This window comes from Oxyura jamaicensis, chromosome 3 (assembly GCF_011077185.1).
Source record: "Oxyura jamaicensis isolate SHBP4307 breed ruddy duck chromosome 3, BPBGC_Ojam_1.0, whole genome shotgun sequence".
NCBI classification, from domain to species: Eukaryota; Metazoa; Chordata; class Aves; order Anseriformes; family Anatidae; genus Oxyura; species Oxyura jamaicensis.
The window spans coordinates 53,481,823-53,495,715 of NC_048895.1; the positions used below are offsets into that span (position 1 = coordinate 53,481,823).

At 43.4% G+C, this 13,893-nt stretch overlaps 1 protein-coding gene across 3 annotated transcripts in view; it reads left to right on the forward strand.

Moving 5' to 3' along the window:
- Positions 1-4,139: 4,139 nt before the first annotated feature.
- TIAM2 (TIAM Rac1 associated GEF 2) overlaps positions 4,140-13,893 on the forward strand; it is a 170,805-nt gene continuing 161,051 nt past the window's right edge. For all 3 annotated transcript variants that reach the window (XM_035322341.1, XM_035322340.1, XM_035322342.1), the window contains exon 1: positions 4,140-4,249. The gene's annotated coding sequence lies outside the window, so the exon portion shown is untranslated. The remainder of the gene's footprint in view (positions 4,250-13,893) is intronic.

Here is a 13,893-nt window from a genome sequence, read left to right on the forward strand (position 1 = left end):
TTATTTATTTATTTATTTATTTATTTATTTATTTATTTATTTATTTATTTATTCTGTATATGCTTATGCTTGCATCAAATCTTCTATTTTTTCTTTCTGGATTTTTTCAAAATTTATTTTTGAAATTCCAGTTTTACTTGAATGTTTTGATTTATAAGCTCAAAATATTGACATATCTTTATATGTGTGTACATACAGTATGCAGAGAGTGATAAATGCATAAATTTCCATAATTTTATTTTGATGAGAATGCAAGAAGGAGGAAGCTTTTATATCAAAAAACTGGAAATTACAAAAGAATCAATACAACGTCTCACCCACACACATCTTCTATGTTTTGGAGATTCTCCTTTGCCCAGGAATTTTTACAGTGCTCTGAAGGCTTTGGACATCTCATATATTCATGCTTATAAACATATTCTGAGTCTGAATATATCTTTGGAGCAAATAATTTTGAAATTACAGTTCTGGGGGGTTTGTACAGTTATTTATCTTTTGTAGCAATTTTATTAGCATGGCCAATTTTGTTAATGTCCTAGCATCGCCAGTAATTCCAGTACAAGCTCTTAAAATATCTTTGTCGATACAGATGCATGAAGGCCAGCCAGTAGAGGGGGCACAAAAGCCAAACCGCTGCCGTGGTTATGTGCCGAAGACAGGCATTTTACCTTAAGTGTGTCAGTGTGTGTGTGCATGCGTGCAAAGAGCAGAGGAGAAACAATCAGTTACAGATTCTTTAATTTATTTTTATTAATTTACCCTTAATGAAAACGTGTTCTGTCTCGATTCCAGACAAATACTCTTGGAGACTGTGTTTCATTAAATATGTTGAGAGAAAATGTATTGCAGAGATTATACACTATTGGCCATCTGATGATTTGCATCATGTATGTATTTTTCCACTAACAGAATTAGTCACTTGAGAAAAGTTATGGAAAAATGTTTATAGAAATTTTCTGTATGCTTCCATATTGTGTTGAAGAGGAGAACAGGCGGGATAGAAGGGATCCCAAATATTTAAGGAGTCCTAGGTTCCTGAATGACAGGATGACATGAGTTTCTGAGTTGAAATTTAGGGAATGATCAGCTCCAGAATCTATACACACTCCCAGTAGTAAAAAATTTCTTTCTCCAGTGGCCTGCAATGTCTCCAAAGCGTCATGAGGCACAAGGGCAGAAACCATCCCCACATTAGTGCAGGAAGTGCTATAGGTGTTCAAATTCAACAGGGAATCAGGACCAAATGCAGCAAGGGAGAAACACGAAGCATTTGCAATGCATAGAAACCAGTGCTGAAAAGCTCAAACAAAACCAGGCCGGCATGCAGCAGAGTGGTGGGATGTGACACAGAGCTTCCACTGCCCTGAGTTGTGCAGGATCCACTCCTTGATGTGACTTGGGGTCAGTCAAGTCCAGTTAAGAAGAAATGCCTTTTCAGACCTCAGTTCATACCACAGAAAACAGTTCTGGGGACGTGGGTGTCCCAGAAGCCACGGGAACAGGCAAAAGCAGACCAAACCTTCACCAGCCACAGCAGCCGGGTGGGACAAGGATGGCTGCTGGGGAGCAGAGAACTAAAGTAGAGCAGATGCCCGGCAGCCAGACAAGCACAGAGGTCAGGAGGGGACAGATAAAGGATTTCACTACTTAAAAGGAAGAAAGAGAGACACTTGGAGGACAAGCAGGAACACCAACCACAGGGAGAAAATCCACACAAGCACTCAGACGCACTGCAAACCAAAGGGAGGAAGATTAAAGTGGTTAAGATCGAAGAAACATCTAACACAAGAGTTCCTTGAGAGGACCCAAAAAAAACAAATAGGTGAAGAATACAGGGGCAAAGGGCGAACAAAGTGTTCTTTCAGAAACAGCACATCACTCTGTGCCCTAAGAGCCTGGTGTGCCCAGGGAACAGCCACAGATGGCATTCATTAAAGCCTACTTACACAGGACACAGCAGGGTAGAGGCCCATCGGAAGTCCTCCCGTAATCTTACATGAGAATTAAGCTCAGAACAGCAAACTTTGGGTCCATGTAAGGATCCAAACTTCCTTAAAAGACCAGAGTGTTTCTATCCATATTTTGATGTTGGCCTATCTCAATCTTTGTTCCTGCCAAATCCCCATTTGCTTCAGTAGATGTTTCGCTTGATTGAATCATGAGGTAAGGACTGGGCCCGAGACTGCAAACATCCTAATATGTGAATCTGCAAGGGACATACTGTTTCTCAATATTTTCAAGAATTGTAATGTTGGTCTTAAAGTAAATTTACATTATGTAGCATCTGATGGTGATATTAGCTTTAAATGTTAGTGACAGAAGATGAAAGCTTCTTGCATGACTCTTGTGTTTTTTTGATAGGCAACTAGCTCAGTACTTGACAAATGTAGAGATTTTCCTCCCTGGAGCACACCACAGACTGGATTTAATACTAATGTGAGTTTACTATAAACATAATCTTTTACAGCAGAACTAAGATGTAGGGCTCAGTGGAGCATTAATGCCTCCATCACCACTTTTGCAGTGCTACCAACACAGAGATATTAGTATATTTTATTTTATATACTTTCTTTTTAAATCCCTGGTTCCAGAAGTCATTTGAATATGAGACAATTTCAAACTTCCATTTCTTTTTAAATGTAAGTAGTTAGCTCTCAGGCCTGTGAAAAATAAATTGGAAACATAACCCTGGCATGATCCTGAAAGTTAAAGAGCTAGACATTGAAGAAAAGATTGTTTTTAAAGGCTTCCATATGATTTTTCATATGCCTTGTTTGCATGTTGCATTAGCAATACTGCCATTGATTGTTTCCAACAGCTTTCTATGGGTCCATGCTGTTCCATCTCCTGCTCAGACTGTGGAGCTAGTGGACACCAGCTGAAAGCCAGTGACTCTTTTCTTGAGGGGTGCTGCACATTGACAAAGTGATACTCCAGTTACAGGCATATGAGGGAGAAAAGACAAATCCAAGGAGGAAGTGGTCTGGACCAGGAGGAACAGCCCGATCCCAAATTAAACAATTATGTAGCAAAGCTCCCTGTCCAGAGATGCCGGCTAAACAAAATGCCATACACATGGCATCCTCTGCATGACTTCAGCAGACTCTTTCTGCAGTGTAGGAAAGTCTATTTTTTTTTTTTTCCTGAATGATTACTTCAAATACTATGAAAGAACCTGGTTTTTGACCGATATTTTCCTGATACTTTTTTTTTTGTTTGTTAACAAGGAAAAATGTTTTCTCTAATAGTTTTGCAATATATTCCTCTGCTTCTATCAGTGCTGACAACTTGATGTATATTCCTAGTGCTCCAGTACATCTTGCTTGATCTCTCTGCAAGTTCAGTAGAAGAAACCTAACCAATGGGAGATGCCACTCATTTTAGTCTTAAAACTATTTAGTGCTTTATATTTAAAGCATTCATAGTCACTGCACTAACAAATACTAATTAGGTAGTATAACAGGCAAGTAAGCTGTGCTTGCACAGTGCCAAAATAATAAGGAATGTAGCGTAAGATTTGTACATAGCAGGCAAGTGTGGATAGGGATGTGTAGGGGCAGCATCTGTCCCTCGCTTTCCCACACAGCTGTGAGAGTTGCAGCTGTGTTGCCGGAGCCGTTTCCATCGCGGTTCTGCTGTTGAGCCCCTCTCGGAAGAGCTCTTAAAAACCTCGAGGACTGAAGTTCCCTTGGGCTTTAATCTCTCCCACGGCCGTAATAACCGGGCCGGTGACTTCCAATAAGTTTGTAAATAGACTGCGAAAAGACAGGAGGCTTGGCTGGGGCACGTGGAGGAGGATGGGGATGCGAGGCCTGGACCCCGCGCCCCCTGCCTGACCCTGCGGGGTTGGCGACGGGGACCGGGCACCCCTGGGCACCGCGGGGCTGGCGACGGGGACCGGGCACCCCTGGGCACCGCTGGGGCCGTGCGAGCAGCCCCCGCCCCGACGTGCGGGCGCTCCGCGGAGCTGCCACGGCTACAGCCGGCGGCATCCCCAGGGCTGCGGTGCCCTGCCCGGCTCCGCCCGGCCCAGCTGGACTCGGCTCGGCCCGGGCCGGGGCGGAGGAGACGCGGGGCGGGGTCCGGCCGCCACCGCCTCCCCCGACGGGAGGGAGGGACGGAGGGGGCGGGCAGGGAGAGCGGCGCCGCCGCCGGTGCGAGGAGCGAAGTAGAAGCAGAAACTTCTCCTCCGGGAGTCGGGCGTGCCGCGGGGACAAAGTCCGCGGGGGCTGCGGCGCTCCGCGGGCAGGTAAAGGGGGAGAAGGGGACGAGGGTGGGCAGAGATCCCCCGGCCAGGGGCAGGAGCTGCCGGGTGGCGTCCGTGCGTCTGTCCGCCGGTGCTGAGCCCCGTCCTCCGCGGCCGGGAGCGGGGCGGCTCCGTGCGCCCCGTCCGGCGGGGACCCCCCGGGGTTGAGCGACGCTAGGGCGCGGCCGCTCCGGCCTCTGGTGCCTCCGAACAAAGAGCCTCAGGCAGCGGGGAACCTCCCGGGTACCCCCTGGGAGCCCCCCGGGTACCAGACCTGGCAGGGTCCGGGCAGGTACCGCGTGTGCCCGGCCGTGCTCGGCTTTGTAATGAGCAGCGGCTCGGAAGCTTCGCTGCCTCGCAGGTAGCCCTTGCAACGCAGGGCTCGGCAGCCCGAGCAAAGGCGGATGAAAATCGTGGTGAAGTAAAAGGGCTGGCTGCTGGAGACCTTCGGGGTCGAGGCGACTGAGGGTGAAAAGGGAGAAGGCACAGATAAGGATGGCAATTCTGAAAGGTCGGGCTTGCGTAAGGAGTTTAAAGCCTGGCGAAGATGTTGTGATGTAGGTGATTTGTGTGCTGGGTTTTAATAATGTGCAGTAAATCTTGCCTTTTTTTACTTGTCCACAGGGCTCTTGTCATTTCCCCAGAGATCTGCGTGTGTGAATCCAAGGGTGCCATGTTGTGCTCTTTACACACCCAGAACTCCCACTGAATTAAATTAATAATTTGTTTTAAGTTAACAGCAGGCTTATGGTCATTTTCTTTAATCAGCTTTCAGTAAGACTATACAAGAAAATCCCCCTGGAACCGTTGGGATCTTTGTATATGCAAAGAATGTAAAAGGAAACCAGTACTTTGTATGACCTTGCTTTATCTAACTTTATTTTCAGTAATGTCCTTTTATGCTTTTTTTAATTATTATTATTTTTCCACGAGCAAAACTTAACAATCCTTCAGGCATTTCTCTGTGTGTTTGGCTCTACTTCTTTGGCTGGTCCCTGTGGGAGGCATCTGCTGCTCCTGGAGGGGATTGCCTCTGTAGCTGGGGGAAACAGACATCTTGTTCTGGATGCTTGTGTGCTGGGATGAGCTGTCATGGTCCCATTGCACCCTCTCCCTTGCGGTGGTTCCTCTGACCCTGTGCACAGCAAATATCTAACCCAGCCCCTGAATCCTTGCAGGAGTTGGCTGCTGCTTTAGCTCCTAGTGGAGGGTCTGTGAGGGCTGCTGAGCCCTGGTACCCTGGGGGCAGGGCAGGGACAGGAGGGAGGACCACCTCATCCCTGCACTGTCAGTGGTGGGTGGGTGAGCGTAGTGGGGCTGGAAGTGCAGTGTTGAGGCATGGTTGTGCATGGTGTGGTTTAACCTGGCATAACCTGGTGTCACCCTGGCAGCTCGTGCCTACCTCTGCCTCCTTTCCCCATTCACACCAGTATGAATGCTTATGCTGCCCTGCGGTGAACTGGATTGAGGCACAGAGCAAAAAACCCCGGATTTAATTTTAACCTGGATCGCTTCCATGATTTGGTTCACTGGGGGGTAAGAGGAGAAGGAAAAGGGTGTGGGTAAGGCAGGGCTGCTTTTTTTTTTTTTTTTTAAGCTGGCAAAAGTTAGTATCGCTGCCAAAGTTGCCTGTGAAGCTGCAGGGTGGCTGTAGGTGCTCTGAGCAGCACCCACCCCCCCTGCCTCCACCAGGAGCCTCTGCAGTGATTCCCCACATAGCCTGGGGAACCTGGCCTCCCTGGCTAAAAACGAGCCTTTGTAGATGACTCCATTAGGCATAATGGAGTAGTTTGTAACAGAAAAATTAAGCAAGTGCACAAGTGTTTGCATAATTGTTGCTTTGGACAACAGTGAGCACCACAGATAGCACAGCAGAATGTGCAGTGTTTTATAAAAAGTGTTTGTGTTTTATAAGAAGTGTTTGTCAGCTTTTACAGGTACTTGCGGTTCTTTGCAGTGTTGTCTAGAACTTAGAGCAGAAGGCGAGCTAGAAGTTTTACAGGTGCTTATGACACTTGCAGTAAGTAGTGTTCACATGGGCTTGTGACAGCGATGGATGCAGACCCACTGAGCGTGTTTCTCCAAAGTGGCGCTGGCTGAAAAGTAGAAGCTGGGAATCAGCTCAAGGCAGCAAAGCCGTTGCTCCTGCTTGAGACGGGAAACCCGGCCTTTTTCCCTTCCTGCCTGCTCCCATTCTACTTAGTGCAATCCCTTGAAAAGCTGTCAGCAGGTGTTCACTGGTGTTCAGGTCCTGGGGAGCATTCCTGTGGTCTCCTGTTCGAACCCTACGGTACGGTACGTTTTCTGACGATCTAGGAGTAATAACTGTTGCTGCAATTGCAAATCATGATTAGTTCTTATTACTTGTTGGCTACCAAAGGGAAGTAGAGCCTACATGTCTGCATACAGAGCTTAGCCATATTGAACTATGGCATCTAGGCACTCTTACCCCTATGTCACAGTGCAGCTCTTCATGGCACTTACCATGAATTAGTTGAAGAACTGTTTATATTCAGTTTTCAGATGTTCATCCAAAGCCTGCATTTATTAGCTGGTTCTGAGCTCTTCCATGCTCAGTTGATGCTGTTACCACCAAACTCTTGTACTTAGTCCACTGCTGAAGAGCACACTGAATTGCCTTCAGTGTGATGCTTGCAGAGGGTGATGTGGATGTCCAGCCTGCAGTCCTTCCCTCTAGCTATCGTTCAGCTCCCCAAGCTGTCTGCTTGCCTTTGCAGTGACAAATTCAACGCAAATCTTACACCTGATAGTGCATAGGCACATCAGTAAGGACCTTTCATGGTGCTGTGAAACACCTTTACAGGTTAATTGGGTTGCCTTGCCATTTAGAGACAAAGGTGAGATACTCCTAGTGCCGAAGTGAAGTGTGTTGCTTCTGTTAATGGGAGGATAACAATACAATAATAATGGAACAGAAAAGTTGCCAGTGTTCCTGTGTATGCTGTCAAATTCTCTGTGGGATTATTTTTCCTCTGTAAACTAAATTGCAGCCACCCAAAGTAATGCACTGGAAAAGTTTGGACAAATGCTACCAATGCGATTATATAATACAATAGCTGAGGAATTTATTATGAAGCCTGTTTTTGATTCAAAGACGACTGATTTTCCCTAGTGGATTGTGGATAGTTTATAGCTTCCTCTCCTCTCCCCAAAGTGTACGTACGGCATTGTGTAACCGCAGAAGTATACGCTTACTCCTCTTCGGCAAAGGGTTTGTGAGGCCTTTAACAGCAGCTGTAAAGCTTGCAGTTCATTGCTTGGGACAGCATAGCTGAAAATAGGTTTTATTGTCAGGGCAATTAAAACATGAGCACTTCCATGAGTTTTGTTTCTTTTTCTTGTGGGCCATGATTAAATGTCAGTGTCTGGATATGGAAGTGCTCCTACTGCTGGTAGACTTTATGATAATGATTTAGTAGGTGCTCTTACTTACTCATTTCTCTCCTTAGCATTCTCAATTTCTTTGTTTATCTTAAAATCAATTATTTGAAAAAGAGTAATAAAAAAAGAGTAATAAATAGGCTGTGTGTGGTTTTGTTTTATCACATTTACTGCTGAATTAAATATGCTGTGATGTGCAGTTTGCGAAGTAGAGAGGTAATATTAAGAAGCCATAAAAATTTTGAGATTGTGGGGAAGATCACAGCAAAGGAAGCAAGTTTGCTTTGCATTAGATGCAATTCTAATTACTCATCTTTAATTTTTCATTCCTTTCATGCTTTGTCTTTTTCTTGGTGTGTGTATAGGGTTTCTTTATTGGGAGATATGTGCTTAGATCCCAAACACTGCAGAAGCGTGTTTTCCTGCAAACAGAAGTGGTGAAATTCCAGGGGATGAAGGGTGAGAATGAAAACCCTCACCAGCTGCTTACCCACTGGGTAGGCGATGGCCTCTCTGTTGTGGGCACCTGCTATCATGCTGGTGGTGCTGGGTCAGCATGAGTCTGGGCACAGCCGTGTAAAGCCGCCTGGCTCCTCTTTGCTGCCGAGTGCCTGTGAACCGTGTGGGCCTGCCACCGAGCTTGGCTCGGAGAACTGTGGAGCTGGGCAGCACGCCTGCCTGTAGTTTTGACGGTGATTGCTCAGCCCTGCCATGACATATTAGCCGCATGCAAGTCATCAGGAGAGGCTTAGTTTGGAAGGGGTGAGCTTGCTAGGGTGGGCTTTATTTTGGCTTACTTTGGGGCTTTTTTATTTTGTGGTTCTCAGTCACTTTAGCCCGATGCAGCCGAGATGCGGTGGCCCATCCGTGTCACTTCCCAGGTGCTGGGAATAGGCCCCAGAAGGACTCACGGCCGTCTTGCTGCCTAGCTGTGCTGCATGGCTTGCTAATGTGGTTTCATCCTGGCCAGCCTGTGTCTTAATGGAGTTCTTCAACCACGTTAACTGATTGTGATAACTTTTGCCTGTCTAGACAGGGCCTTACTGTGTCTGATTAGATCCCAGCCTCGTGGCGTGCATCACTGCCTGTTTCTTATAAACGCAGAAAAGGAAGGGGGAAAATAAGCACATGAGTACATGTTAAAAGTGCATAGCCTTCTTCTTTTTTGCTTTGCAATGTTAGTATAAAATGTTTATAGATGTTTACTTTTTGCCTGGAGGAAAGCAGTTTCAGTCAAATGTCTCCAGGATGCAGTTTGGAAATGAACTTATCTTCAGTTAATAATGAGAAGAGAAATGTTCTCCTTGAGGGTATTGGGACTCCACTGAAATCACGTGCAGAAGTTTGTCACTCATTGGAGTCAGCAACTTTGTCTTATATGTGTAAAGAAATTAAAAGAAATTAATTGCTGTGAATCGTTAATGGAAATTAAAAGCCAGAAAGCCTAAAAATTTGTTGTTCTTGCTCCTTATTTTAATTCCTTACTTCTTTTTGGAAATGAAATATTTAAGCACTGTAGAGGAGAGATGTGTAAAAATAGTTTTCTCCTGTAGTAATAACAAGGAAATCTCTTTATTGGTATCAGGTTTTAGAGAAATCAGTATTTAAAAAGTATTGAGTTTGTGATCAATATTAAGATGGTTTTAGGGTCTGTCTTGTAGATCCTCTTCCTTTCCCTAGAAAAAGATTCAGGTTATAAAGTCTTGGAAAAATAACATCTTTGGAGAAGAATTTTCTCATGGTTTTCATTCTAATAGTATGTCAGAAAGTAGTACAAATGTGGATGCTTTTTAGTAGTCCATATTAATATTTTAAACTCAGCATCATGGTAACAACTGCTTCTGCTTTCCTTATACTGTTAGGATGGATTTAGAGTTGGAGAAGGAAAATCATCAAAGAAATTAGTGGACCCTTCTGGTGTCTGGCAGGAAAGGGAAGTAAGCCTACATTCTTTGGAGCTGGGAAAAGCAATCACAACTTAGCTTTTGTGCAGTGTCTGCCCAAAGGAAATTCCTACTTTATAGCAAGAGAGTGGCCAAGGACTAGAGCATATTATTCTAATTGAATCATTTAAATTGCATCATCACCATCCTAAAGGCAGTGTGTATATCTTATCTAGAATAAAAATGAGAATTATAGATGTGTTCAGCAGGGACACTGTGAAGAGTTTAGATGTGTGCCAAAATGTCTGTTTCAGTTGATGCTATAAAGCTTAAATTGCTTACTTGCTTTCATATTAGTCACTTGAAAATGCTCTTAAAATTGTCTCTCTTCAGAGATAGGAGGCATGCTTATGTGCATTAACCACATACAGAATTAGCTTCCTTTACAGAGCGCTACAAGAGTAGTAAGGTAGCTTTTAAAAGGAAACACTAGAGGCAGCTCTCCAGAAAATGGACATTCACCTCTCATTCTAGTTCAAGAAGCAAATCTGCTGCAGAAAGATTGAGTCCTGGATCTGGTGCTGACATTGTGCAGCTGTGCTCTTCCTGCAGAGCGTTTGCTTAGGCCAGTTGGTGCCAGGTTGTTTTTGACCATAGTTGCAACCTGCCCCTAGTCAGAGAGTGTGAGGTCTTTAAGGTGGTAGCAGTACCAATAATTAGGGTATAGTTGTGATTTCTAGTAGAATTATATCACAACTTTAGCGTGTGATATTTGGCAATGTCAACTCTCTGTAATTAACTTGCGTGATCACTGTATGTATGACAGCAGAAAGAAGAGAAACTTGAACCATTAAGATACCATTGTTTGGAATACAAAGCTTGTTAAGTAATTATAAGCTTTCAAGCTTTACCAACTGACTGCAAGGCATCTTATTTGAAAAAAGAAACTGTTAAAATCATTATTTTTTTCCTGTGGTTTCAAACCAACAGGAATATTTTATTTGAACTAAAATATTTTGTATATCTTCCCCTTTATCAGATTTTGAGGGAGAAAATATTTGCTTAAAGATGTAAAAGTTTTCAGGTAAGTAATGCATTACTTAGTTTCAGGCATTTCAGTCTAAAATAATTATGTTGAAACCATCAATGCCTGTGTTGTATTGACTTGGTCCAAATATTAGCTTTCTAAAATTCGTATTGTACACGGTGTCTTATTGATTTGGTCCTTGCACTTCTTCTCAAGATGTGTGCACTCTTGAGTTCGCCTCCACCCTGCTGCTTGCCAGCAGGCGTGATCAGATGCAGTTCAAACGGATTCCTCTTCCATGAGCTCTTACTTCCTGTTAGAGAATAAATTTATCAGCTGACTCTATATTCCCTTCTAGCTGTCTGTTGTATTCAGCTGTCTAGTAGAAGGATAGGATAGGAGATGCCTGCCCCTGCCTTTTATTCTCCCTATTATCTTGAATTCAGCATCCGCTTTGGAGGAAAGTGCCAAAAAAGGGAAGGAAATTCCTGCTCTGCAGTATACAGGCAAGCAAGAGGGCATATTGAAATAAATCAGTGCCACCTGACAGCAGTGATTTCAGCTATTTGTCCACATTACAGTGGTCTGCGTTTGGCATACTGTACCTATAAAATCCTGTGTATATGTATAGAAAAATAGTAAGTAGTGTTAAGATTTTGCTTTTTCATTTTCACAAAGCATAAATAATGCCTGAAAAGCTAAATTATTTATAAATAATTGTAAGGTAACTTTCTTTGTTTCCCCACCTTTTCTTTTAAAAAGGGCAATTACTCATGTTGACCTTTTATTTATTTCCTTTTTAAACTCCCTCTTTGTCCAGGTTTTCATGACCTCATGTATGTGGTCTTGCTATGAATCTTTTTTCCTTCCTCAGTATTTTTTTATTTGGTCAGAGTGCTATTTTTGTTGCTGCAGGTAAAAACTGTCTTAACTAAATGTGTTGGGCTAATTGGATTGTGAGTCAAAGGACCGGCTTTAAACTGAAAGAGAGTAGATTTAGATGGGACATTGGAAAGAAATTCTTCCCTCAGAGGGTGTTGAGGTGCTGGCACGGGTTGCCCAGAGAGGTGGGTGCCCCATCCCTGGAGGTATTCAAGGCCAGGCTGGCAAGGCAAGGCAAGGCCAGGCCTTGGCCAACCTGGTCTGGTGGGAGGTGTCACTGCCTGTGGCAGGGGGGTTGGAACTGGGTGGTCTTTAAGGTCTCTTCCAACCCAAACTGTTCTGTGATTCTATTACAATTTTAAAGTTGTATCACAATCCAGTAGTTAAGAGCAATAAAGGAAAATATCTGCACAATGCTCACAATGCTCTCCCCTCTGTAAAGCTCATGTATTTACATAATGCCTATAACATGCTGGACATTCAATAAAAGAGGATGTGCTTAGCGGGCATCTTTATCTAGAAATATCATCCAAGGATAATACATATATTGCAACTGGTAGTAGGGATTGAACAGGGATTTGGCATGTTGTATCATGGCTGTAATTTTTATTTTCTGTAATTGCTCCACAGGCCTATGGTTTTCTCTGCATCCATGACTTCTTTGTCTCAGTCCAGGTCAAGATCAATGCAACGTTACTAAGATTTGCCTTATAACTGGCAAAATGATATAACTATTATTTTTAAATTTGCCATTGGGTTGACATTTCAGGGACATAAAATGACGTGAACTTTGATTCTCAGCAATCACGGTCTAAGTTACTGATGTGTGTTGACACTCCCTTCTTGCTGAGCTGATTTGCTGCAGTTGGTGCATTACTGCTGATAGTTCTCCAGCCGCTTGCCATAGTCCTGTCCTACCTTTGCTTGTGTTATGAACAACCAGTTCTCAGTCTGGCAGCAGTCAGGGGAGTTGTAGGGTAGTGAGCAAGTAACTGTTACATCTGCCACCTGATAGTGTGCAAGTCTTGATTACCAGCTACAATTGCACTATTGGGAAGTGGCTCTACATATACAGAGGAGTCTAGCAGTCTACTCAGGGTTTCCTTGATTATTTCTATGGGTATTGTGGACATTTGAACCCCAGTAAAAAATATTGTGCATTTGATTACTTCTCCAGAATCAACCCCTTAAAATGTAATGCATCTTCCTAAGGACTAGGTCAGATGAGGTTTCAATTCCGAGTTTTATCTTTTTGTTCTTTCTGCCTGGTCCAAGAAGAAGTAGGAAAAAAGGAGAGCTGTGCTGTTTTTTCCATTACTGAGACTTCACTGGAACAGCTATTTGAAATAAAGTCAATCCATATCAATTGCTTTTAAAATCTGAATTGGGGACATCCTTTCATCAGTAGGAAAGACTTTCCTTTTCTATCTGCCCTCCATTATTATATAAAAACAACATTTGTTGGTTGTTGTACTGACATGAGCTATAAAACTGCAAAGAAACGACAAATAGAATATAGAACAAAACAGGAAACCTGGGACCAGTGCTCATGTATCGCTTTATTTGCTGAAGTGTAGCTCGGATATCGCTTACTTGTTTGTTTCTTCAGCAATCAAAGGTGGGTATTAGTTTTTTCTGCCTTTCAAAGGTGATGAGGTCTGCTTCATTGTGTAAAGTAGTAAAAGGCTCTCAGAAGAAGGTTACCAGGTACTTGTGTTGTTGTTTAATCTTTCTGTTGATGTAGGCATCAGTTTTATCTCTACATTGACTAATGAATTTAAAGAAATAGTTAGGTGTTATAGTAGCATTATAGATACTCAACAATTAATGATAGCATCCCAAAAGTAATTCTTGCCTGAGTGTTGTATTTTTTCAATAACTACCAAACCTGACTCTTTCAGAAACTTTTTCCTTCACCTTTTTTCTCTGCTGGGAGACACCCTACAGACATCATCTTTCTCCCTTGTATTTCTTTTGGATCCCGCTGGCTTCTGCATTTGGCCATGGAAAAGACATTTCCCATGGCGGAGAACTACATTAGAAAAACAAATCTCTGAACAGTTGTGGTTCTCTTGTTTGACAGTTTATGGAGCAAACGCTGGCTATGCACCATTTAGCATTCTCTAAGACAAAGTACCCACACAGTGCTGCCAATTTCATTATAGAGCTATACCAGCTACTTTTAAAATTTGGTCCTGTTTACATAGCAATTTCAGTTTTACTACCGTACCCATCAAAAGGTTATTGTCTGCACACAGAGAGTCACTGTTTTTAGCAAATCTGCCTATAAATCTAAATAACCAGTAATTAAATGCAAGTCTGGATACCAGGCAAGGAATAAAACTGAGGGTCTCCCTGTGGACTATGAAGTTATGCTTAGCACGGGCTGGTTTTAAGCACCAATCAGCCAAAAATACTGTAATTCATCATTAGGGCCTACCTTTCCAATAAAC